General features: G+C 39.4%; 1 protein-coding gene across 3 annotated transcripts in view; it reads right to left on the reverse strand.

Annotated features, from left to right (window-relative positions):
• Positions 1–1,535: 1,535 nt before the first annotated feature.
• The window catches only part of CDK14 (cyclin dependent kinase 14), a 595,554-nt gene continuing 571,013 nt past the window's right edge, over positions 1,536–26,076 (reverse strand). For all 3 annotated transcript variants that reach the window (XM_061198583.1, XM_061198580.1, XM_061198584.1), the window contains one exon: positions 1,536–4,909. The gene's annotated coding sequence lies outside the window, so the exon portion shown is untranslated. The remainder of the gene's footprint in view (positions 4,910–26,076) is intronic.

The following is a 26,076-nucleotide window of genomic DNA, read 5'->3' on the forward strand; positions in this document are numbered from 1 at the left end:
AACGCTGGGCAATTATGGGGCTGAGAGTTGACTGTTCTACTTCCACGTTAAAAAAGAACTGTTTCTCCAAGCTATTTCTTTGGCCTCTGGTAGATACCAGCCCTCCACCTCCTTTCTTTTCTCAAGAGCTCGTGGGATTAAATCAACCCGGGGATGCGGTCAAGCCCACCGCCGAGGCTGCTGGGAATGATGTCAGCAATGGGCATCTGCGCTACTGTCACTGAAGTGGGACGATGGCATACATTTTGCTCCCTTGAAACAGCTCCAAGGAACAAGTTATTCTTTTGACACTTTTCTAGTTCTAATCAGTTTCCAGGGTCACTTATGGCTCCCATTTAACTAAGAAATGTGCCTGTTATCTCTACCTTGGCTACCACGACGTCTGCCTCTACGCCATCTCCTGTCTCAGAATCCACTGGTGGTGGCAGGGCTGTGTGGAAGTGCACGTCCCTTTGGCATAGATGACTTGCTGCTTTAGGGGAGACAGCAGGGGCTGGTGGAGGCTGGAGATGCGGTGGCTCTCACGAGCTTTTGTGGAATGCAATATACATCAACTGAGAACACTTACATTCGGTTTGGTGAGTGTCAGCTTGCGAGGGCTTCCAAACTATGAAATCACAGAGGTTATAGGAAAGGAGCAAGGGAAGGGAAACCTGAGGTAGCTGCTGCTGGGGTGGGGGTCTGTGCAGGGGAAGGCTGGGGGTCGTAGGTCTTCTTAACATGAGATATGAATTTTGATTTTTACCTTCAAGGAGAAACATTTTAAAATCACCAAATAGCATATCTAGAAGTTGATGACTGTATCTGGTATGAACTTTATTATCCATTGATGGGGCTTTGTTTGGGGTTATGAAGCTGACAGATCCGACAAGAAAGACAAGGTGATGACAGAAATGAAACTGGCCTCCCCAAGTGGCACTGTCCATCCCAGTGCGGCTCCCAGCGGTGCTGGGTCAGGTGCAGGCGCCCACTAGGCGGTGTTCAGGGAAATGTGCTCAGCTCCGAGAACACTAACGCTTCTGGCAGAATGTCAGCGCGCTCAGGCTTTGATTTGTATTCAATGGAGGGTAACCTACTCACCTCATCTTAGTATATGTGCAAAAAAAAAAAAAAAAAAAAAAAGGGAGAGAGAGAGAGAGAGAGAGGAAGAGGCAATAAAAGATACTAGTAAGATTGTCATTAAACAAAACCAGATTGGCTCCAGATGCACAGAACATGTGGTGAATGTCAGTAAGGAGCTGGGGGAATTGTGAAGATCTTGGAGCTCACAAGATTTGTTTTGCACAACCTCTAGTCCTTTACCTGCATTTGGCATAGCAAATCAAGCAAAGGGAGGGTTTAACAGATTTCTGGAACGTACCAGCTAACTCACTCCTTCCCACATCCAAGAGCGTTGTGTGTTTGGTCTCTTGTTTGCATTCTTTAAGAATGGTTGTGTCTAAGAGTTTTTAAGACAATGTTTCTTTGATGGAGTATATGGTGTTATTTGGTACCCACCAAGATGTACCAAGAAAATGTACAGAGATTCTGCTATACTTTATTCCATATCATGTTACAAGAAAACAACAGTGACAGCTGACAAACCATTATGTCTTTCATAATACAAATTACAATTGGTAACAAATATGCAACATGTATTATTCCATTCTCCTTACTATGTGTCATTTTGAAGTATAATAATTTTCTGAATGATGCTAGCTCATTTCTTAGGTACCAACCCCCTGTTAGAAAGTACACATCTCAGTGTATCATACAAAAAAAAGCTAAAAGAAAAATTTTAAAAATCCACTCCCAACTAGAGAGAATGTAGATTTTGTATGTGCCTCTAAAATATGCTGCTGTAGGAAGGGAATGAGAATAGGAGACTGCTTATTTTATTTGAATTTTGTTTGGTTTGGTTTTTGGTGTATGAGAAAATTGCAAGGCAGTAACATACGGTTTCCTCTGCCTACAAGCTGGTAAGGGAGATGGAAGTTATATGCAATTACGCAGCATATTCCTATGTATGGGGCAGGCAATAATCTACCCCAGTATGTACAGCCTAAACTTCCTCTTATATAACAAAGATTACAAAACCAGTAATATTCACAGATGATTATCTTGTATAGACGCATTACCTAGGGTATTGATTACACTGGCTATCATGTTCACACTGAGGAAAGGATACCAAGAGACCGTGCTTTCTCCACAAGCCTGGAGGCTCCTCTGGAAACTCTTCTCATCACCCTTGGGAGGTAGAAATAGCCTCTCATCCTTGTGTCAGGGGACGGACAGCCACCCCCGCCTTATGCCCCTGGTTTTTTTCTGAGCACTGCAAACATTTTTTTTCATGTCCTATGTATCTTGTATTTTTAAGTCAACCAAACTCTTCCTTTAAGAAAATGGACATGAAGTCCCAAGTTGCCTTTCAAAATACTGTGTGTGCAGTGACGTCACACGGATACAGCTACCATGCTAATGTGTTCTAACTATTCCAGCTGTTTGAATCCAAGCTACTCCTTCATATAAAAATAATCTCACAAAACATTCCAGTGCTTTCTCAATAGAATAGTAAATCTGCTCATGAACACAGTCTGTAGTGATTTTCATGGCTGTCCTCAGCAAGAGGAGGGAAAAAAAAGGAGAAGGTGTTCGCAAATGGGAGAGGAAAGAGAGAGACAAAGTAAACTTTGATGTCCTACACCAATGGCAAGCATGGGGAACCGAAAACCTCCTAAATGAGACCCTTCTGAGACATATGTCTCTGTAATAAAACAGATTTACTCCCCCCACTGAGAAGTATTACGTTTCATTTCCCAAGAGAAGCTGCCAATGACAGGGGCATATATCTCTGAATAACTCTAACATTTCTAATTGAAGTCTTTAAACATTAAATATTTTCAAAATTTCAAGTTAGAAAGTTTATTACATAGCAAGACTGAATCATCATCAGCCCTTGGTTTAAACTTCATTAAGTACAAAAGTTATGCCTCTCCCCCAAATGAATAATTCAAAATAAATCACAGGAAAGGCCGCTTTTTGATTGCACGTAAAGTTTTCTCTCCACATTTACTTTAAGAAATCCTAATGTAAATACACGTTAAATCAAAATACCTCTAAAGACTGCCAAAGAGTTGGAATGTATGAAAGAAGAATGGGAAGTATTTCTAGGTAGCAAACAGTAAGCATTCTGGCCTTGGATAACTTTTCCTCTCTTTAAAATCAATCAGTAAATAATTCCTCGCTTAGCACTTAGAAGCTTACAATGACTACTACTCTGGACAAGATGGATTGTGACCTGACATCTATACTCACACCCCACTCCAGGGCAAGTACTGTTTTAATGTTTAGAAATCCTGGGTCCAATTTCCTAGGTATACTGGGTGACTATAGAAAAGCTTTTCCTTCACCTGACTCTCAGGGAAAGTTTTTGTCAAACTGGCTCATAACTCCTACTCTAGATCCTAAAAAAGTGCGACACATTTCAAGTTCTCAGTCTCTCCTCCTCTCTACTAGGAAATGTAAAACAATGTACACGAAGGTATTTCCATAAGGACTGGTGTCCTCAGGAGCTAGGTTTCATGCTCGAGATGAAGTTTCCTAGCTGCCCCAGTGTTATTTGGGGTCTGCAGTGAGGCTGCCCCGCCGGGAACAGACCTGCGCCAGGCAGCTCTCCCTCTGGATCAAAGCACGCGCGTGCCCAATCCACCTTCCCCTCCATGTCACATACTCGCCTTCATCCTCCAAGGTCTCTCAGCTTCTTAAACAAGGGAAGCCAGGCCTTTCCTTTTTCCCTTTTCCATCTTTAAAGCAAGACTCCTGCCTTGTTTCTAAAACCTGCATCCGAACAGTTATTCCTGGAGACTGCTTAAAGTTAGGGTACCCAATGATGCCTTCCAATTAGCCTGGAATGTTTAGAAAAATGTAGTTCAAAGGTGTTTTGGTGTAAATGAGCAAATTCCAAACTCTGGATAGCTTTGTAATTTGTTTTTTAAATGTTGACTAGTAAAGACAGCATTCAGGGCTCATCTAGCAGATAGAATTCTTTTGCACCCGTGCTTTAAACATTCTGTTCCTCACTCTTTTCACCATTTAGAAAATACTCACAAAGCGTAACAAAGTGGATGGAAAAAATAAGATGTTGACAAGACCCAGAAAGCATGTAAAAAGCTACCTCAATTTCTAGAGGTTCAAAAAGAAGCGATTTATCCCTGTCTTTGTTCTTAATGCTTCATATTTGTTTCTTCACTTCCAACCTGCTCGGAGAACAGTCATCCTATGTGGCTTGAAAATGCTAAGCAGATTCCGATATCCTATATAAGTGTGCAGTTATTTCCAAGAAAAAAAAAAAAAAAAAACACTTTTGCCTATGTCCTCAAAAGGTAAGAGACAAGTGGGGTCCCATGGCCAGGGACCAAGGTGTCAAGTCAGTCAGAGAACATGGGGGTTTTTTTAGCTATAGTTTTCCTTCCTGGTGGTTTCAAAATGTGCACTGCTCTCAAAGAAAACACACATTGTTTTATGCCACTATGTGGCTTTCAAGTACAGACATTACTGAAGAAGTGTGAACACCGAGTGTGTTGTCTTAATGTATTTAAGACATGGCTGGTGAAAGCATAAAAACCTTTACAGAGACGCCGCGGTGCAGAGGGAAATCAAAAAAAATCAAACACAAAAGACTGAAAAGAATACATGCCATGTATCAGTAAGCAAAACTTAATCTTCACATAGTTCTTGGAAATCACAAGGTATCCAAATGCGTGCAAGGTTTTAAATAAATTGCAGAGAAAACAGGTCTTGCCAGCTTCAATTTTCTTGTAAGTGAAATCCACCACAGAGAGTGAAAGGAAACAGATCCATGATTCCCTTCGTATTATTGGCCACTTCATTAATGTTTTTTTTTCCTTCCCAGAATGATGACAACTTAATCCTGGAAGGAGGAAAAGAGAAAATTGTTATATGTTAAAAACAAAACAACCAAAAAAATCTTACATCATTCATTTTTCCTAAATTATATGAGACATCAGAATCGGTCAGGCCAAAGTGAGCCTATCCATTCTTTCCACAGCGGCCTCGAGCACACATACTGGAAGCAGAGCAGTCTCCTTAACCAAAACGGTCCTTATAATACGATAAACAAATGCTCTGATTGCATTTTCTTCTGTTAAAATAATTTAACTCCATGAATTTAAATGGTCTAACCTCCTCTTGGATTATTTAGAGAAAAAGAAATTCAGCAAATTTCCTTCCCCAAATCATTAGCACTAATACTGGTCTTAATTAAGTGCCTGTAGCATCATACAGACCATTAAAAGGATGTATCGTGTTCATTTTTATGAACATGAAATAGAAAAACGGATCACATACATGTTTTTAAAAAAATCCAGCTGTATATAATTCCACAGTGCCAATTATCAGACCTAGTTTCAGCAGAACGAAAATTGGCCCGCGTGACCTGAATCGCCAACCTCTTCCCAACATCCTGCATACAACTGTGCATTTCCAATGATGCCTGCTTAAACTCGGTAACTACTTCCATGTGAACGGTTCAAGAAGAAAGAAGGAATGTTCACTCTGCTTCTCTCTCCGTTTCTTTTTTGGCCCTTAAGCATTTTCATTGAGTTTCTAGGATGGGAAAATAATGTCTTGCCAGGAAGGGTGAAAAGAAACACTGCCAGGGTCAAGTCGCACAGCCCAGAGATTCGATCCATCAGCTCCACTGAATCCCAGAACCAACTCATTATCTCAGTTTAGAAGCTTGAGGTCACTGAGGCCTGGTCAGGCCTGCTTGTCCCCTTCCACACTGCCACACAGGCATCTTCCCTGGCAGACAGGGAACAGTGGCCTTTTGTCGAGACTTTGCAGTGCAGTTGCCCTACTGCTGCCCTTGCAGGCTAGGGAACCAAGCACATCAGCCCTGAATGGCACTACCTTGACCAAGGAAGCAACAAGTTCCAATCTTACAGTTAAGAACCATTAAAACAGCATCCTCTCCACCCTCTACTCATTTCCCCCACTTACTATGATGATTTTTGGAAGGTTAACCTTCCACCCTTTTTTAAAAAATTCAGGTGAAATTCATATAACACAAAATTAACCGTTTTAAAGCATATAATTAACTGGCATTTAGTGCATTCACAATGTTGTGAAACCATCACTTCTATCTCATTCCAAAACATTTCTATCATCCCCAAAGGAGACCTTATATCCTTTATTTACATATCTTATATCCTTCATTCTCATTCTTCTCTTGCTCCAGGCTCCTTGGCAACAGTGAATCTGCTTTCTGCCTCTGTGTATTTACCTATTCTGGATATTTCATATAAATGGAATCATACAATATGCTGTGTCTGGCTTCTTTCACTTAACATAATGTTCCTAAAGTTCACCCATGTTGTAGCTTGCACCAGTACTTCATTCTTTTTTATCGCTGAATAATATTCCATTGTATGAATATACCACATTTTGTTTATCCATTCATGAGTTGATGTATATTTGAGTTATTTTCACCTTTTGGCTATTGTGAATAGTGCTGCTATGAACATTAATGTACAAGTATTTGTCTGAGTACCTGTTTTCAATTCTTTTGGGTAACACTTGGTAGTGGAATTGCTGGGTCATATGGCGATTCTGTTTAACTTTCTGAGGAACTGGCAAACCATTTTCCACAGTGGCTGCACCATTTTATAATCCCCCCAGCAATATACAAATATTCTAATTTCTCTACATCCTTGCAAACGTTTGTTATTTTCTGGTTTTTTGTTTTTGTTTTTTCTTGATTATAGATAGCCTAGTGGGTATGAACTGGTATCTCACTGTGATTTTGATTCACATTCCCCTAATAATTAGTGATGTTTGAGCTTGTTGGCCATTTGTATATTTTATTTGAAGAAATATCTATCCAAGTCCTTTGCCCATTTTTAAATTGGATTGTTTGTCTGTTGTTGAGTTGTAGGAGTTTTTTAAAAAAATATATTTTGGATATTAATCCCTTGATTTGCAAATATTTACTCCCATTCTGTGGGCTGCCTTTTCACCGTATTGGTAGTGTCCTTTGATGCACAAACATTTTAATTTTGATTATGTCCAATTTATCCATGCTTTTCTTTTGTTGCTTGTGGTTTTTGTGTCATATCTAAAAATCCTTTGCCAAATCTAAAGTTATGAAGATTTTCCCCTATTGTTTTCTTCTAAGAGATGCCAGCTCTTCCAGGAAGCCTGCCCACCCTGGCCAAACAGGAGTCAGGGTTTGTCCTGACATCTGCTTGCCTAGACACGGAGTTCCTACAGCCACACCCGAATGAAGTAGTAGTCATTGCCTGGCTCTCCTCCACTCCACCACTTTAATCAGCAGGATGCAGACCTGGCACCCAAGCTGACCTTCTGAACTACAGACTTCATGTAGTCCCTGTGGTCTGAGGGCATTTGCTGTGAGGGAGCATGTAGGGTGGCAGGTGGCATCATTATATTCTTGATTAAGCTTCGTTTTGTTGGCCATTGTGTCCCTAGAGCATAGCCCAGACCTAGCTCAGGTAGTCAGTAGACAGTTGTGGAATGAACAGGAAGGGGAAAGGTAGAATCTGAGAACTTGGGAGTGGAATATGTTCTCAGATGTTATTCCCTCCTGGCATGGTGACCAAGGGCAAATGCTGTGCCTGTGCTCTTGCTGAAATAGCACAGTGCTGGGAACAGAGGTGGCCATCCACAGATACACTACAGGCTGAGAAACGTGGGTAGGATTAACACCTTCCTGTAGGTCAAACATTTTTTTTTTTAACTCGACATTCTATTTGAAAAAAATGATTTGATTTTCAGTATATCTGATTTTATGTAACCATATGTGTGCACCATCGTCCATAGCATGTTACTTTCCTATTGGGTTGATTTAAGCCTTTCTTTTAGTCATTCCTGGTGTTTGTCCTTGCCTTTGCTCTGATTCTTTGGGTGTAACCTCTAGGAGAATCATATGTACCTAACCCAGGGCATAAGCAGAGTTGGATAATAAAGGATAATACAAAATAATAGTAATTGGATAATAAGTGGTGAACAGAGTGATTATGAGATGTCTATTACTTAGGTTTAGGCTCAGACATTTAATGAAAGGAGCCAATAATACGAAAAGAAGGGAGGTGCCAATGAGAGCTAGACCCTTTCCCATCTCTGTGAGCAGTTGAGCCCAAACTGTGCCCACTACCCTGCCTAATATTGTTCACCGGCAGCATGGGATGTCCTTTCTTCCTCCTTGGGTGGCATCCGCATCTGTTTCAGTTTTCAAGGACTGCATAGGAGGTAGGTGAGTTTACTGCTAGAAAAATTCTTTAAAATCTAAATGTAATCATGCATTTGACAGGTGGGGATATAGGTGGAAGGAGAGGACACACAACATTCATAGGGAAGCAAAGTATAATAGCAAAATCCTTCCTTACATTTAATTGATTATTAAAATGCACCACACACACAATACAAATGAAACTGAATATAAATTATAAACTATGTGCACATCAACTCCTAGGTATATAAACCATAAGATTAACAGATGCCATTTATATCTTGCTTTCTGTTTTTACAATGTTCTTTCTCTAGAAATGAATGTTTTAAAGAAGAAATTGGATTTTATTGATAAAATCCTTATTCAGAAATATCTACATAGAGCTTCTCAGCTATAAATATTAATTAATTGGATTGCTGGTACCCATAATGCAACTTTGTTCTGACCCATGTGCCCTATGAACTAGATATTTTTTGGATTCAATTTTCTTAAAACCAACTGTCAGCATCATGTGATGGAGGAGATGAAAAATGAAAATGAGCAGCCCCGCTGTGCAGGTGGGTGACCTGTGGGAGAGAGTCTGCCTGGTAGGATTTTTACACGAACCATCAGACACAGACCAATTGATTAGATCATCTCATACCCGCCACCAACTAGGCTCAAGAGACTAATTAGAGAGAGTACTGCCTGCGCAGGCACCCCATTGACACCTAATTTGCTCAGCCAAAGCCTTTGGGGAAAATGTATTATCTCTGCAGCTGCACTTCATGCATTTCTGATTTGAGGCATAAGCAAGGAGTGCTTCATCATTCTTTTGAGCAAACTGAATGTAGAAGCTCTTAAGTGCTAAATGCAAGCAAACAGACCCAAATTAAAAACGGGCCAGGCTCTTTCTAATTCCCTCTGTGCTCCCTGTTAAATCTCTATGTGTACACATACACACACACACCCCCTTACACATACACACACACACGCAGTTTACACGCCAGTGGGACAACACAGCCCAGTACCCCAGCTCAGGGTGCTTCCATGTGATCAGATGGTCTCTCTTTTGCTGGCCTACTTACCCACTCTCAGGTTTTGTGTTTGTTTTACTTTTTATTTTTTTAACCCTGCTGCACTGCCCCTCCACAAAGTATTCTTTTTTCTACAGGAAGACTCTGGCCCCCCCCCCTTTTTTTTCTCTCTCTAAGCCTCACTGGAGAGAAGTGATTATTTTGCTTCCAAATTAAAACAACTGTAGGTTTACTTTCATCACCTTAATTGTGAACAGTATATTCACCAGGACGTATGTGAAGCTACACATAGGGTAGTGTTGGATAATCCGCTCATTTCTGTTTGGGGGACTTCTGTGTAAAGATGCCTAACAGAAAGGGAAGCAATTTGATGGAAATAAAGCTACCTCCCAGTAGCAAAGACAGTATAGAATTATAAAATAGTTAACCTCTCTTCAAGAAAAACAATGTATATTATTTGACCACCTTTAGCTTTTATCTGTTTCTAAACTAGAATAAAATTAACTCCACATTTCCTTCTTTTCAAATGTAGAATCCAAAAGACCGGTATATAAGGAGGAATTTAAAGACAGGTGTATAATTAATCACATGCTTTAAAAAAAGGAAATAAAAATGAAAAATCCAGACAATATGGAAAAACTAGAGTATCTCTGTGCCAAATCTAGTGGCTAGGGGGAATGAATTTCCTTAATGCTGGAAAAGAAAAAAAAAAACAGGACCTGCTATGGTGTGTTCTAGAGTGGACTTAATGATTTTATCCCTTTCCACTCACATATTGGATGAATTATTTTACCCATGTGTTCTGGTAAATTACAATTCTGCTTTGTAATTTTCATATTTATCTTATTCTTAAGCATTCGGTGAAGATTTGGGGGGATCATTTTAGCTGTCTACTTTTGAAATCAGCATTCATAGTTGTCCTAAATTGGGCATTCAGGTACTCAGAGGATTCCAGTGGCCATTGGAGTGATTGTCTTTCTGAAGGTGTATAGAGAGTGGTTGCAGGGGAGATGTTTGAAAATAGTTAAAAAATCAGGGCCTTAACTAACACACATAACCGTTTACAGAATTTATTCTGATTTGGTGAAAGACAAAGTCCAGAAAGCTTCTTTTCCCCAAATATCATATTAATAAGACTTCACATAAAAAATATCTAGGAAAAAAAAACCTACCAGGCTGTGTGAGTTTGAGTTTGATTTTGCTTAAAATACTAATCTTTTGTACCTAATTAATCTTCAAGCAGAATTTGCTACTGTAGAAAATTAAGTCCACAAATAAGATTGCTAAACCCCAAGCACCTAGGCAACTACAAACCTCTCTGAAGTAAAAATATCATGTATATATACAAATATATACATATATGACACATATACTCATTTGTATATATACAACATATATAATCAAATTTTATACTGTAGATTTGACATGAATGTTGGACTCAAAACGATACGTTTTAAACTTCATAATGATTTTCAAAAATCTGGGGACAGCTTTATTTCTTCATTTTTTTGTGAGTTTAATTATGTTATGATTTGGCTAGAAATATAGGTTTTCTTTGAGAACATCTGAAAGCAGTGTTTTCCAGTTGTTCTGACATTGCACTGAAGCTCCTTGTGGGGTGGGGAGAAATGGGATGAAACAGAACGAAGTAGAAAATTAGTTAAACCTACTTCTGTAACTTATTTCTGATTTATGATAATCATGCTTCTCCCCACCAGAAGAGAATACATCTTTGAGACCAGCAAGAGAATATTAATTAAAATGAATGCAGAAATAGTCGGGCTTTGTTTTAAGCTTAACAGAAGGTCCATCACTCAAATAGCCCAAATCCTTTAAATTGAAAGCTGTTTGGTAACATCCATATGGGTGCACAATGCACTAATTGCAGCGACTCTGCACATTTTAAGCTTCTTGCCAAAGTGGTGATTATAATTAAAAATTTTTAGGCAAAGCTTTAAGTCTAACATTTCAAAACAAAGCATTTCTTACACAAGGAGACCGACTTAACATATCATTTTAATAATCATCGTTATCAACAAACATTTATTGAAATCCTCGTTAAAGACCAGGCATTATATGATGTGTAATTAGCTGTGATTGAAAAGAATCCTCTATTTTAATGGTGTGACTGTTTATTAAATCAGATTTATGTAAATATAAAACACTGGTCATATTTTAATCCACATGTAGATTAAAGGATGGCAATCCTGGGAGCATGTCCTATCTCAATAAAGGCCAAAAGTGTGCAGGGAAAGTACTGATCTAGGTCTTCTAAGAGCCACCAAGACATATTTTAATCTTTTAAAAAATCATATATATATATATATTCAATTGCACATATAATCATTTATATATAATCATACCTAATATATAAAAATCATACATATAATCATATACACACATATGCATACATACATATAATCTAAGGTTTGAAATAGCTAATAGAAATAATTTTAATGACAAAGTTAAGAATAGGAAAGCCTTCACCGAAGTGGCTTATTCTTTTCAAGGATTTCATATGTGAAGCTTTATTTGCTCAGCATACCTTTATAATTGACTGGTTCCCAAGTGGGTATAAGTTAATTAAATAGAATTCTGCCCTTTCACCTTCCTTATATATTACAGTCCTACTAAACTATATTTAAATAAACCGAAGTCATGTAACTCAGCAGTGTGTGCATTTTTTACAACTTAAAACACACACACACAAATCTCATAAAACCACTTCTAAGTATTTAGCAGTCAGAGAAACACGAGGGTTCATGTCTGACTTTAATTAAAAGATCTGAGAGCAGATGTGACTTCATTTTGGGTGGATTTTTTTCTTTCAAATTAAAAGTTGTCTAGTTATTACTGTCCAAAGTGTTGAAGCACAAGAAAATTTCATGCTAAGGGTTTTGAATTCAATATATATGATCATCTACAACTTTAATCTGTCTCATGAACCATGAGACAGAAATTTGCAAAGCTAAGATTCAGCAGAAATTTGCAAAGCTAAGATGACTTTCTGTAGTGAAAACTAGATCACATATGATTGGTAAACAGAGAACAGTGTCAGCATAAACCAGAAGTCGTGTTGGTTCACGTGAGAGAATTTGTGTTAATGTTAGTTTTGAGCCACTAAGTCACAGCAGCCACGTGCATGAGACATAAAACACAGTCGTGTGCAAGCTGAAGGGGTCTGCAGTATTGTACATGCTGCCCACTTACCTCACATATTTCATCTTGGCTTAGTTCGGCCACATGATGCTCTGTCTTGGAATTGTTTATTGTACAGTTCTCCTAGATCTCTGCACATTTTGCTGTTTCAGCCAAAATTCGGTAGCCTCAACCCTTCCACCAAACTTCTTTCACCTGTAAACTGTGCTAGTATTTTTAGTAGTGTTTTTACTGCTCTTGTGGGTGCCATGTGCTATAGACTGAATGTTTGTGTCCCCCCTCAAATTCATATGTTGAAACCTAAACCTAATGTGATGGTATTCTGAGGTGGAACCTTTGGGAGAAAATTAGTTCATAAGGGTGGAGCCCACGTGAATGGGATTAGAGCCCTTATATAAATAGAGACCCCAGAGAGCTCTCTTGCTCCTTCCTTCATGTTGAGGACATAGCAAGAAGAGGAAGAGGGACCTCACCAGACACTAGATCTGCTGGTGCCTTGATCTTGGACTTCCAACCCTCAAGAACTGTGAGAAATAAATTTCTATTGTTTATAAGTCACCCCATCTATGGTATTCTGTTAGAGCAGCTCAAACATACTAAAATACTATGTTGAATACAATTTGAGTGGTCTGCCCCTTACTCTATTTCTTCCCATAAACTGTACAGTTTTTACTGTGGTAGTTTGCTAAACACACGTAGGAACACATATGTCATATTATAGCAGAAACATCGATTCTTATGGGGCACAATTTGACACTGTCACAAAGTGACACATTGTGGACACTACCATAGCACATCATTTCCACCAGGAAATGTCTGCTGACAGCGAGGAAGGTCCAACAAGGTCATGCTGAGGGATTCAGACATTGGACACCCAGCTAAGCTCCCCACCAACTCTTTCTCGTGTAGCAGCTTCACAATATGAACAGTGCCAATGAACAACAAATCACTTGAGGGCTGATCCATGGAAGTTAAGACTCTATCTACATGTAAAGTTATCTGATATGTACTCCCCACAAAATCCTAATAGGCTATTTTAAAGTATTTTGATACTGGTTATCCCATCATACCCAAGATGAGTATGAAAATATGGGATAGTTATGGAACATGTGTATCATTATGAGAAATAAATAGCAACCTTTTGTGCACATGTAGCATTTTCTCCTATCCAAAGTACATTTTCATTTACCCTCTCATTTAAAGAATGTGCCTGGGGGACTTCCCTGGAGGTCCAGTGGTTAAGAATCTGCTCTTCCACTGCAGAGGGTGCGGGTTCGATCCCTGGTCAGGGAACTAAGATCCCGCACGCTGAGAGGTGTGGCCAAATAAAATAAAATAAAATAAAAAAATAAAGAATGTGCCTGAAAGATAGGACCATAACCTTAAGAGGAGAACAGATTTTATAAACTGGGCTTTTAAAGAAGTTCTGATCCTTTCAGTCACTGGTTCAATGTCTCCTGGCATAGCAGCCGTGCGAGGTATATTCCAAGTGTAAGTACCCATAGCATTCACTACAGGAACCACACCTTTACAGTAACTGGGGTGGCCAACTGTCCCAGTTTGACTGAGGGGGTTTCCAGGGTGTGGGACTTTCAATTTTAAAACTTGGGTAAACCAGAAGGAGTTGGTCACCCTTACAGGAACAACAGGGTTGATACGCTGTTATTTCCAAGTTGATTATAAAAACAGAGCTAGCCAGCTTGGCACTTTACTACATGAACTAAAATATGCTGACGTTCCAATCTCAAATTGTGAGTCACAAAAGTCAGACAAAGGCTCACATCAAGAACGGCAAAAGAGGGCTTCCCTGGTGGTGCAGTGGTTAAGAATCTGCCTGCCAGTGCAGGGGACATGGGTTCGAGCCCTGGGCTGGGAAGATCCCACATGCTGCAGAGCAACTAAGCCCGTGCGCAACAGCTACTGAGCCTGCGCTCTAGAGCCTGCGAGCCACAACTACTGAGCCCGTGTGCCACAACTACTGAAGCCCGCGCACCTAGAGCCCGTGCTCCGCAACAAGAGAAGCCACCACAATGAGAAGCCCGCGCACCACAACGAAGAGTAGCCCCCGCTCACCCCAACTAGAGAAAGCCTGCGCGCAGCAATGAAGACCCAACGCAGCCAAAAATAAATAAATAAGTTAATTAATTAAAAAAATAAATAAAATGACAAAAGATTTGTTGGAAAGATGTTGAGATCTGAGCCTATAGCATTCTCTCCTCCCTCAAAGAATTTGTCACTTATCCTCCCAAATCTGTGTCTTAGGCTTTCCTCTGTAAGTGTTTTATTGACGCCATGGTGGATCACATTCTGTTCTAATGAGGCTGCTGGATTCAAGACCATCAACTTGCTCCTCACCGCAGTTCTCAGTTGCACTTCCAATAAATCCATCTGTTTAAATTCACACATGCCTGTGCACCGTGGCATGGGGGGGATGGCTAAGGCCACCACTCTCAAATGACAAGAGGTGCAAATATCCCCCGAATCTCTGTGGCAAATGACACCCCACTCAATGAGCTGTGGCAGAGCCAAACTATCAGCTGGCTTGCCTATTTCAATTCAGGAAACACTGAACATCTCTTTTTTAAGGAAAGCACAGTGTTTAGGGGGTAAGAGGAGACTATTCCAAGGACTGTTAAAGCAAGGTCCCAGTGGTGTTCTGAAGCTGGCTTGAACTGGCTTGTGAGAGCCCAATGCTAAAATTTTCAGGAATTTTGCAAGCTGTTATTAAACACAGCCACCCTTGAAATTGGCAATGGAAGGAGGTGTATTTACACCATGGGATACAGACAATTGACCAACCAGGGCTTTCCTGCTCTTTCTGGAGAGATGGCTGCTAAATATTTACCAGCACACCACTGCCGTCCTCAGGAGCCTCAAGAGTTTGGAAGGGCACGACAGGACAACAGCAACCTCTAAGTCAAAATGGAGAATGGAAGTGTTATCCTAGAGGTACCAATGCAGTGAGGAAGAACTGGGCTTTGAAAGATAAATAGAAGTTTAATGTGTAGAAAGGAGGAAGGAGGGCATTCTTGAATAGCCTAGGGCTCTGGGAAGCAGTGAGTGGCCAATGGGGCAGGCACATATTTGGATGTCAGGAAACAAAGTGCAGGGGAAGCTGACAGGGTAGGGGAGGCTGGTGGAGTGGAGGGCCTTACGTGCCCTGCTTAGGGTTTGGGGCTTTATTCTGTATGTAGTGAGGAGGTCTTAGAGGCTTTTAAGCAGGGGAGTCGCCAGGGCAATCCCCAACCAAGGGCAGTTGTGTGCTTTCCACACAGATGAAGTCTCAGCTGCCTCTGTGAAATCTGTGGGTAAATAGTTGTTTTTTTCAGGATGACATCAAATCAGATAATGCAGCAGGTTCTTCAAATGTCTTGTGACTGCTCACAAAGCACCAGATTTTGTAGCACTTAATGTGGAAAGGTCTTATTCTGCCTGTGAGAAATATCTAGAGTGTCCTGGACTCAGGATGACACAGAAACTAAGCTTCTTCCCCAGGACTGCAATTTTCAAAACGTAGCCCATGGGGAGAATTTGGACATTTTCATGCACCAGAAAGATGCCTTAGGTCCTTGATAAATTGTCTGTTCACTTGAGTCTCTATATTTGTCTACACATTTAAAAGGAAAAGGAAAAAAATATGCACTAACTCTTAGTTTTACTACTCTGCTGACCTTTATAAGTCAAACATGATTTACTGTTTTTGATTAGCACACAACCTCAGACAGGCTTTCAAATTGTGGCGTTTAGAATTCTAAAATACTGTCAAATCTTTTAAAGAGCAACTGCAATAAATTCGAAAACATCATCACAGAACTCTTGTCTTGATTCACTGCGGCTGCACGTTGGGGACTTGGGAGTTTCAGCTCCTTAAAAATGTGAAGCCTGTAATGTCCGATGAATAAGACATTCACATCAACACAATTGGTTTCCTCCTGGTATAAAACAATTAAAGTGCCAACAGCTCAGTGGTTTGGTGGCAGAGCAAAGAACAGCGGTTGCAAGCCTGGGGTCCATCTCTCACTTCCACTGGCAACAGAGCTGGAGAATGCAGTGACAGGAGCCAGCACACACCAGGCTCATGGGATTAAGGGATGCTTCACGCTTTTTTAACGTCCGCTTGTGGCTGACTGAAACAAAAGCATGGAGCTAAGTGAATCGAGCTGTTATTGTGAGAGACAATGCAATACCCTGTCGCCTTGCCCCAAATCAGAATCCCACCCACAATGTGGTGAGTCGGGAACTGACATCTTCTCTTCCACACCTGTGAGCGGGAGCACATCCCAGAAACATCTGATTTCCTCTTCACACAGATGCTGAAGAACAAAGTTATGTCTTGTCTGGGTTATGCTGTTTGTTTTCCAGTCTGTTGGCATTAAAGTTGCACCCTAAGCACCTATCACGTCTCATGATGCTCTGTTAAGTCCTTTTCAAAAGATCTGACTTTAAACACTGGGGTCATTAGAAAGAAAGAAAGAAAAAAAAACCCCAAAAACAGATCTAGTGACTTAGTTGCTTCATTGTCATGGGGGGAAAAAATCACCACAGTTTTACTTGAAACATAATAATTAACTATAATGTGTACTGTATGAAGTATACAAGTGTGAAAACAAAACAAAACAGTTCATCAGCTCCAATAAGCTGTTTTGGTTTTGCTCCTTTTGCAACTCTTAGATTCAGTGGTTCGAATGAGCTGTCACCCACAATGCACCGGGCCTGCGATGCTAAAATGGAAAAACTCTTTTGTTTTTTAATTAGTAACCTCCCAAGTTTTAGTGCCAGAGTTTATATGGTTCTCATGATCAATTATTAAGCACGTTGGTCCAAGCAGGATGTAAAACTACTCATGCCTGGATTAACATGGTAAAGTTAAATCTCATCTCGTTTAGTACTCTCTTATTAAGAAAAATTCTAACAGGTTGATTTTTAGAGACTGACCTATGCCTGGTAAAATGTAAAGAAGAACACAGCAACTCTTTCTTTCACTCGCTGGGGTGTAGTGAAAGCCTGTCTACATACTAGAGATGGGTGATTCAGATAAGATGTATCTGAAGCAGATAGGTAGAGGAAAATTACTAAGATTAATGGTGTGCAGTCAAGCAAAGAAATAGACTAGAAAATAATTGAAGGCAAGAAGAGCTTTGTGTTAGAACAAACTCCAAATAAAACTATGCAAACCCTACCAAATATGGGGATAATATGCAATCATGGTCACTGTTCAGAGGGCTGTCTTGCTAAGCACACAGATACGTCACAGTAATTCCTCTTGACCATAAATTCTCTGCACTTGAAATTTGAACATTTGTTGATTTACTTCTATGTACTAAAGAATTACCTCTAAATTGAATCAATAAATATCAAAGTTATAAAATCAACTTCCATTCATTTCTTTCGATCCTTATTCTGTCTTCTGTGTCATATACAGTTGTATGCACTCTAAATATTATGATCATATATTTTTCCAACATTTTATTAAACTTTTCAAATATACAGAAAGACAAAAGAATTATACAGTGAACATCCATATACCTGCTACAAAGATTCTACAATTAACATTTTGATGTGTTTGCTTTGTAACATAGCTATTCATCTGCCTATGCTTCTATTCATCCATTAATCAATCTTATTATTTTGATGCTTTTCAAAGTAAGTTGCAGATATCAGTATACTTCACCCCTAAATATGCATATCGTTAATTAGAGTCCAATATGTATTTATGGTGTTCAGGTAAATTTTACTTACAGTAAAATGTACACATTTTGCGTACATTATTTAATGTTTTTAATGGTATTGCATAGGAACTGTTGCATTGCTATGTAATGGGGAGATCAGTTTTAAGTCAGAATCTGAGAATATGATTTTTCTTACCAAAAAAATTTCTTTAATGTCCTCCCTCTTTTTCTACTCTCACCAACTCCTCAGTGGACAAAACACTGATAAATACAACTGCCAACAAGAGAACAGACACAGAGCACTCAGATTATGATCATTCTTAAACTGAGTCACCGCCAAATTTGAGAACCAGATGAACACCAAGGAATCCTCTCCAGGAAACTCCATCTACACATATAACTACAGGCAGCTTTTTTCATACAATTTCAGTTGGCTCACAGATCTTCTGAATTCCATTCATAGACCCCTGGACCACAGATCAAGAACCTCAGGATTGGAGAGTCAGAATGCTGAAGCATTAAGCAGCATTTCCATCATCTAGCCACAATTCTAGAGCATACTGCAGCGGAAATAACCTTCCCTGAAAGTTAAGTCCTTGAAGGTAATTCCTTTTAAACAAGGGGCACAGACTATGGACACTCCTGTTAAGAGTGGTTAGAGGCGTATGTGATTTCCTACACCCTCCCTAGATGATAAGAATACAACCAACCAAAAACAAAATAAAAATGTCACCTAGTCCATGCATCATGTTTCATCAAGAGAGGTAGAACCTAGCCCATTCTATTTGATGAAGGAAACGCCAACAGGAGAAGCACAAATGGGCATTTTTTAGATCCCTAAGTAGGGATCTAAAGAGATGATCTTCAGAGTCTCTTCTCACAGCTTTGCCAATGATGCTGAACCCTTATCTTCCCTATTAAGGTAAAAACAATATCAGCCAAGATTTTGCAATTGTTCTTAATATGGCCACCCATATTTTCCCCCTCAGAAAGGGTCACAGACAACTCAATTGAGCAGCTGAGGAGGATTTATTATGCCTCTGGTCCCCACAGCAACCTTCAAGGCAGCATTTCATCTTATGGATGAGAAAGCTGAAGCTCAGAAACACGTGTTGGAAAAGTACATCCCACTCCAACCCTCTGGGCAAACCTTTGTCTCTCTTGTCAATACCAGTGTTTCTTCTTAACATCAGAAAATGAACTCATGGTCTTTTATATCTGCACTTCACAGGCTGATCTGGCTTCTATGGCCTCACTTTGGTTCTGTCATTTCAGAGTTGTGGCATTCCAGGACTTGGCCTGGAAGCTTGGCATTCTGATGTTTCTTGCTCACTTGCATCTCTCTGGTTAAACCTTATTTACACTTGTACCCTGTTTATCCCAGGCACATGAATAACTTGTGCCTTCCTTGCTATTGCTAGGGGACAGCTACCTCTGGCTGCACGATGTCTCTCTGTGACCTGCCTTGGTAGCACCAAGACCCCAAGGACTGCAAATCTTTAGGGGCCAGTTAAGAAGAGAAAAGGAAAATGTGGAGCCAGGGATGAATCACAATTCCAATCAGCACATGGTTGCCATAGCAACCACACCTAACCGTCCCTCTACCTTGCTCCTCCCACGGATCTGCTCGCTGGTTTGGGTGATCAAGGGAATCTGCACAGAATTGCTTCAGTTCTCTGATCCACATAATTTTACTTTTATACAGCTTAATTTTATAATATTTATTCCTTTGAGCATAAGATAAAGAGACTAAGAGTTTCAAAAGAAAAAATACATTTTTTTTGACCACGGTTTTCCACTGATTAAATGCAACAAGACCATTCCCCATTTCCTTTTTTTGAAGCTTCACATTTCCTCTTCCCTCATGCACCCTTCCCTCAGCACACTCACACACATGAAAATACACACCCACACCGTCCGATGCCTGGTGGTGATATTTTTGAAGGAATATTCTGACCAGAGAAATTCTAAACATATAGATATGGGATCCTAACCCTCTTGTAGATTTGTAACCCTTCTACAATTAAGCCAAAGTAGAGGAATATTAGGAAAAACTGGACTTGGAATAATGAAATCTAAACTATTTCCACTTATGTTGACATGCTTTCCTTATACACAATAAGGGAGACTTCTTCCTTTACTTTAAAGCACCAAGAAAATAGGATGCTCTTTAGAGGTTCTGAGGGGATAGAAAGAAAACCTTGCTGTGACTGTTTCAGTGGCTTGTGAAGCCTGGTGGCCATGGTGTTGCCACCCCTGGATTGGGTAGTAATCTTCCATGATAAAGAGCCCCAGGAGCTGTGCAAAGGCCAACACGAGAACACAACGCCAACAGTGAGACCAGATAGCAGAAGGCATACCAGGAACTGAGCTCAAAGGTGGAGTGAAGTGGCTTTGAGGTCTTCTGTGTGAGGCAGGCATCCTACATCTAATGATATATGGAGGGGATTGAGGAAGAGTTCACCTAGGCTGCAGTTTGCAACCCTCTGCAGATCTAGAAGCGTGGGGCTCAGTCTCTAGTCACACGAGACCCAGCTTGCTTCACTGTGACACTGTCCCTTCCCTCACTTTCTTTTCTTGTTGAATTCCTCACCCTATTTTCCTTTCCACCATGACTGACTCCCACACAAGGCTCCCATTTTTGTCCCCAGACTTGTTTTCCTTCCTTGGAAATCTTTCTTGAATACCTTTGGGATCAAAGAAAATAACAAGGAATGACTTTTCACCCTTCCCTCGAAAGGCTTTACATTATATTTAATGTTTGCTAACATTAGTGGTCATTAGTGCTCTTCACTAAGTTCCAGCTCTCTGTCTTCTGGATCCTGGGTGGAATGCCTTTTACGTCTCCCTTGGAAGTTAGGCATGGCCGTTCCACCTGCTCGGACCAATGAGATGTACATATCCATGTGGTTGCCTTAAGGGCCAGTATTCCTCTTGCCTGGTCTCTTCCCCCTGCCAAGGTGGCTGAGGAAGACTGTATAGAGATGCAGCCTCTGTTACCCTGCATCCCTGAGCAGAGCCTCTCATGACTCATATGGACATACGGTGTCAACAAGAAATAAACGTTTGTTATATTAAGCCACAGCAAAACTTAGTCCATCCTGAATGACACAATGCTTATCATGTCTAGTTTGGATTACAAGTCTCTACTCTTCAAAACAATCCTAGTGAGGTAGTTGGTTTGCCATTCTTTATTCCAATGAGGAAAATGAGGGGTAGAGAATACACATAATTTACTGAAGGACTCACAGCTAGTAAGTGGCAAAGTTGGAACTTGTACCAGATTTTATTACTCCAAATCCCATACTCTTTCTACTGTATTGTAATGGTAGTAACTCTTAAATGATGTGGGCAGGAGAGAAGACTCAATTCTGAAAAGCAATAGAACAGAATTTGATAAGGTAAAGAGAAAAATACCACAAGCCATACAAGAAAATCCATGCTTTTATATTAAAAAATGAATAGTAGTACTAGATACGTCTGTCAAGCTTTACAGTATTCTATTTTTGCTTGCCCTTCTTCCTGCTAGCAATAGGAAAGTTGCCAGATACCTGGTGCAAAAATTGGAATTCTCATATGGATATCACTCTCAGGTTGGGTAACTTGAGTTTCATATAATTTGAATCTGAGTAAAATTTAAGTAATGGTATTCTTTGAAATTATAAGCATGAAATGTTATGTATATCAAAAAGCATCTGGAATGATATATACCAGCTATTAATAGTGGCTACCTCTGGAAGGAGATCAAGATTTTCTGCAGGTTGGGAATTTTAAAGTTTTACTAGATATTCCTTTGTGTTATTTGAATACTTTCCAGTAAGAAAGTTTTATTATTGAAATTTAATTATTGGAATAAATAACTTATTAATTATTTGTATAATTAACATACACACAATGTGATGAATAACTGCTGCATAACTGTGAGGTGGTGAGATGGTTAATATTTGGCAACTGCAATGAAAAACTAAACTTGTTCAGCACTGTTTAAAGCCTTGCTAAATATCCTTGTGTTTAAGAGAAAATTGTTCAGAAAAGGAAGGAAGAAGTAAAATATATTTCCTGCTTCACATTCTACATTGAAATTGAATTATTTTGTGATTTTTTTGGTAATATCTTTTCAATGCATTAATAATGAAGTGAAATGATAAAGAGGAAAAAGAGAGCTATGATATCTAAATAGAAAATAATCACGAATGTCAAATGTTGCTCAACCGCTTTAACTACAAACACATAAGACACATGTATGAAGAAAGAAAATCAGATAAGTACACACTTTTAGGCACTAAAATTTGGTTATTACTAAATTAAAGATGAACCCTTCAAACTTAAAATGCTTTAATTTTATCCTCTTATTTACAGAAGGGAAACAAGGTTTGAATCTCTTATTTCTAAATTGATCAACAATTATACAACATATTGATAAACCGTTGTTCCACAGTCACATCTGATTTTAAGGTATGATATAATGTTGACAGTAAGGCAATGGAATTACCTTCTTCATCCAATGACTATTTTTTTTTACAATCATATTTTATACTGAGCACTGAGACAAAAGATTTGGACTTGGTAATTTTTATCTAAAATTTTAACTACAGATTCTGAAAATCTTACTCTAAACATAACAGCAGCATGTTTCTTATGATTATTTGTCTATCATCTATTTATCTTATATATATCTAAGCTACCTATTTATCTATCTGCACACATACTACACCTTGGTCCTGAGCATCTAGCTCTTAGCTGGTGAACTCAGAATCTGAGGGAAGAAACTGACAACTGATTACAACTCTATCCCCAGATAGATATTCCACTACCATTGAGGGCTCTGTTTCGTCTGGATAGTGGTTCCAATTGCTAAGTGTGGGAGGGGATAAACACTAGATTCTCTCTACTACCTCTTTCCGCTCAATTCCATTGAGGGTTGATCAACACTTGCATTTTGTTTCACTGTTTGTTCATCAGTAATAAAGGGTATGAGTTAAAATACATGAGGAATGTCTAAGCGATATTCCTAAAAATATTTATTTACTTGAAATCAAATTTCTTTTTTAAAAAAATTACAATGAATCACAAAATAAGTCTCAGCACTCAGGGATTACTCAGTAGATGCTGGTTCCCTTACTCTTCCTGATCTGAAGATTATTACCATCCTCAACAAATGGAAGTAATACTTCATAGTAAAAAGGAAGAAAATCACCAGATTAATGGGGAAGGGAACATTACCGTGTTCAGAAATATGTTTGGAAGAAGTGACTGACCATCTGTCCTAAGAGATTTCCACGTACTCCCGTGATACTTGCCCTCACTAAAGTATGGATGTAAACCTAATGCTGAAGCGGTTGTTTATTGATTCTCATGTGTTTTGACTGCAATATGAAAAAGAGAGGGATGTCTTAATTGTGGCAAAGGGCTTACCAGAGTACTTAACTATATATTTTTAAACAAAATAGAATATCTTATTACAAGGGCAAAGAGTAATTATTATGTTTAAATGAATTAGAGAAAGTTTTAAAGAGATGCGATGATATAGATATAATTATGTACTGTTTTAAATAATTTAACTGTTCTCTATCACTGCTTTATTTAATTCTGATCGTATTCTCATGCTTTATTGAACTAATATTTTACTTTTAACTTGTTTTTGGAGGTTCTTTCCTCCTACAGATTTACTGTAGCTCTGTTATTTTCAGGAGTGCTACCAAGTATAAAATCTCATGTGCATATTTTTCCCTTAAAGGGTATAACTAACTAACTAACTCTCAAAGAGAATGTTTTAATTATCACAGACCCTATGGAGTCAACAATTGTCCAGAGCTTTTTTTTTTTTTTTTTTTTAACAAAAGTTTGTTCTTAAATGTACAATAGGTTCCAAGACAACACTTCATTCTAGCTACAGGTGGCAACAGATGTTATGGCAGGGAATCCAGATGTTTAATCCAGATGTTTAAACAGGAATGGAATTAAGGATCACCATTGCCTCCGGCACAAGGAATGGCTTACTTTTTGCCCGATTTCTTAATCCCACCTGTGGCCAGGGGGCCTTTCCCCGCGGCCTTCGCTTTTAGCTCCTCGGGTTTCTTTTGCTCCTCCTTCCATTTCTGCTTGAATGCCTTATCTTCCTCGTCCATCTCCTTGGCTTGCTTCTTGGGCTGCTTCAGGGGCTTCTTCTTGCCACCTTCGCGGCCCGGCACGGCGCCTGGCGCCCCTTCCCCAGACCCTGCCACCGGAAGCGGTGTCCAGAGCTCTTGATATCTAAATTCACGATCTTTCCCTGTCTCAGAATTTAAAGAAAAAACAAACCCCAAACCACCTTTTGGATTCACGTGATTGCTGAAAGAAAGACTATAGTCAAATGTAGCTCTTTGGTGAAGAACATTAACCCAAATCAATATTTTTCCCCCCAAAGAAGGATTCGCTCAAAAGCACCTTTTCAGACTTTACCATAAACTTGGAAGACAAAGCTATTGTAATTTGTACATATACAATGAATGGACGATTAGCAGCCATCCAGCCTACCTCAGACCCTTCTATTCCAGAGTAGAGGCAGCTCCTTCTTACAAAGAAATCCTATGAGAATGTCGAGAAATTGGAATCCTCATACACTGCTCGTGGGGATGTAAAATGATGCAGCCACCTTCATGTTTATAGCAGCATTTTTATAATAGCCAAAAAGTGGAAACAACCCAAATGTCTTGTCAACTGAAGAACGGATAAATAAAATGTGCTATACCCATAGAATGGATAGTACTTTGAAAAAAAAAAGAGAAGAAAGAAAAAATATAATACTGATGCATGAATGAACCTTGAAAACATTATGCTAAGTGAAAGAACCAGTCACAAAAGGCCACATACTATATGATTCCGTTTATGTGAAATGTCCAGAATTTCAAATCCATAGAGACGGAGAGGAGATTAGTGGTCATCTGGGCCTGTGGGGATGTAGGGAAATGGGCATAGGGAATGACTGCTAATAGGTACGTGGTTTCTTTTTAGGATGATGAAAATGTTCTGGAATTAGACTGTGGTGATAGTTGCACAGCTCTGTGAATATACTACAAACTACAGAACTGCACACTTTAAGTGGGTGAATTATATGGTGTGTGAAATATATCTCAATAAAGTTGTAAAAATAAAAGAATTCTAGGTTCTCTCCAGGTATAAAGTTTAAAACCATAATTTTGGACATAATGTGCTCACTTTATAATGAAGATGAAGATGATGATGACAATGATGCATTGGTGGTTGTACAGAAGTAAAATATTAGAGGCATATGTATTAATGCAAAGTGCTTCTTTTTAGTGAGCGTATGTTCTCTTTATATTAGGTACTTACATTGTTTTTGAATTTGTATACTGAACATGTTATTTCTGTAATCAGAAAAAAAGTTAAGTATGAGGTTTTTTTTTTTAAGTTTTTAAAGTATGAGTTCTGGAGAAGGAGATCAGTAAGGGTTATCACTGGGGAAGGTGGCTGGGATTGAGCTGGGCTTTAAAGGGTGGGTAGAATTGGATAGAGAAAAGCTACGGGAAGAGCAACAGCCTTTAAAATAGTTCTTTCATTTCTAGCATCCCTGCTTACTTTCTCTGGGCTCTGAGGGTGGAGATAGATCTGTCTCATTTACCACTGAGTCCCAGGGGTCTAGAATGATGTCTGAACCATAGGAGGTGCTTGATAGGCATTAATTGAATCCATGAACAAACATTTGCCGCCAGAATCCTTTTCCTAAAATAGAGATGACAACTGGGGCTACCACATGCATCATGTGTGTTTTTATGCAAATTAGAAAAAGGGGTCCCCTTCTCCTAGGTTGATGCAGCTCCTTTCTAGGACTTGTGTCTGGGAGAGTCAATCATGAGTTCACTCATGACCTGCCCCAATCCTGCTGCCTGGCCAACCTCCCGTGTGATGGCCCCGCCCCCAACTGCAAACAGGATAAGTTCATGCTTCTGGGGCTGGCAATCAAAGTCCTTCTCAACTTGACCCC

Source organism: Eubalaena glacialis, chromosome 8 (genome assembly GCF_028564815.1).
Source record: "Eubalaena glacialis isolate mEubGla1 chromosome 8, mEubGla1.1.hap2.+ XY, whole genome shotgun sequence".
NCBI classification, from domain to species: Eukaryota; Metazoa; Chordata; class Mammalia; order Artiodactyla; family Balaenidae; genus Eubalaena; species Eubalaena glacialis.